We start from the raw sequence: 2,285 nt of genomic DNA, 5'->3' as shown, positions 1-2,285 counted from the left end.
AATAACCTTTATTATTACTTTGCTAGCAAAAAAATCATGTTTATATTATTTGTATATTTTTAATACTAATAAATATGTAGGTATTTGTATTATTATATTATTGTCTTAGATAATGACTTAAGTTACTTATTCGTATGTTAAATAATATAAATTATATTTTGCATATTAAATTTATTAATTTATCCATATTAAAAATAGAAAAATTATAAAATAAAGCATATAAAAGATTAGTTAATTTACATATAAATTATATTTTTAAAAAATAAAAAAATATATATAATACGTAATAATTTTTGGTATATATAATGTTATATATATTAAGATGATCTATTTTAATTATGTGAATAATTATTGTTACTCACTTTTTATTGTATTGATAAATAATATTTAAAATTAAAAGAGAAACAAATAAAAAAATTTTCTAATTTAAATTAGAAAATATCTTGTAAGTATATTCAGCTTTTATATATACTAAATATAAAAATATTTAATAGTATAGTATTTATTACAATGATGATTCAAAACATGCATTAGCTCAATATATACTTAGATACAATAAGACTTTCAAGTAAGTAAGATCAATCTAGATTTATTATTAAAGTTCAAAATACGATTCATGTTCATTACTTTAAGGTCCAATGCACGTGAATTTTACGTGATTCATCTCAAATCAGTTCGAATTGAATTTTTGTTGTGAGTTAGAAATAATAATGAATACACTTGAGATCATGATGAGTTCCCTTTTTGTTCCTCACTTCTATTTTAAAAAAATATCTTCTGTTTTATCTTCGTCTTCATCTCAACTCCTTATGTAATTATCCCTTCAGAGAAACACAGATACCCACAAATATTCTTTGAATTTTTTTAAAAATAATAAAAAAGTCATAATATAATAATCATAAAATAATCAATTCAATATAATTCAACAAAATTAATAACATATAAACAACCAAAGTCTAGGTTATATCATCCTCATATAGTCATATGTATCACTGTTTTAACAATATTAATAAAAGATAAATGAATAAACACTAAATGAGTCATATTTTTTATATATATAACAATAATTAATATCATATATTATCATTTGTAAAATCATAATATTCCGAGAAGTGATGTACGGACAATTTAAATGTTGATAAATTTAAAAAATTTTAGAAAAAATAAAAAATATGAAAAAATTGCATGTTGATGAAGTAGAGCTAACGGAAGTGTGCGCTCATCGCAGCAGAGGCGGCGGCAGTGAGCACGAAAGATGGCGACGACAATGTTGAAGGAGAATAGTGTGGGCTACAGTTGCAAAAAAGACGACGGTATCAACGTGAGAAACAACAGATTGAGAGGGAATGAGTGATGAAAGTGAAGTGTCGTTTGAGGGATTAGGGACTTTAGAGTTTTTTGTTTGGTTTGATCAATCAAGAGGCAAGGAAGAAGCTTGCATAATTTTTTGGGAAATGTTTCGCAAAAACAACATTTTCTAAACCATTCACGTCATATACTGTAACGGTTACATATGTAGAACGATGTTCAGGTTAGATCTTTTCATTATATTTTGCAACCTAGATAGATTGAGGGATCTAGCCATACAGGTATCCAAATTTTAAGAACGTGAGAGACTTAAATGTATTTTCTAATCTTTAGGGACTTAGATGTCTTCAAGGATCTGTTTGTCATTTTTTCAAAAAATTATACATAAAAAAAAAGAAGAAAAGAAGAGCTGAAATAACATGAGTGATAAAAATGATCATTCTTATAATTTTGTTTGACCATCTATATATAAAAGACCAAAAAATCATGATTATCTAACGAAATTAATTTGTATTTATTACATTCAATTTGAATAAATAAAAAATAATCTTATTTTAGCTTAGTCCTTATTTCACATGATTTAATTTTAGTTCAATACATATGATTTAATTTAATTTAATTATTAGTTAAAAATATCTTAATTATCTATTTTATTCATAAATTTATTATTTTAATGACTAATTAATTAATCAAATCAACTAATTAATACACATAATTAGTATAATAATTAATTTAGTTTAATAAATTAAAAAATAAATTAAAAATACTACAAAAACATTAAAAGATTAAATAAATAAATAAATTGATATATATTATAATAAGTTATATAAAATTTAAATATCTAATTAAATTAATTAGTTATTATAATTAATTTATCATAATTAATTATATTTAATAATTTTAAAAAAATAAATAAATAATAATGTTAAAAGCATGTCAAGTCTTTTTATATAATAAAATATATAGAATAAATTTTA

The sequence above is a fragment of the Arachis duranensis genome, chromosome 3, assembly GCF_000817695.3.
Source record: "Arachis duranensis cultivar V14167 chromosome 3, aradu.V14167.gnm2.J7QH, whole genome shotgun sequence".
Classification (NCBI taxonomy): domain Eukaryota; kingdom Viridiplantae; phylum Streptophyta; class Magnoliopsida; order Fabales; family Fabaceae; genus Arachis; species Arachis duranensis.
Note: the sequence above shows the minus strand (reverse complement) of the source record.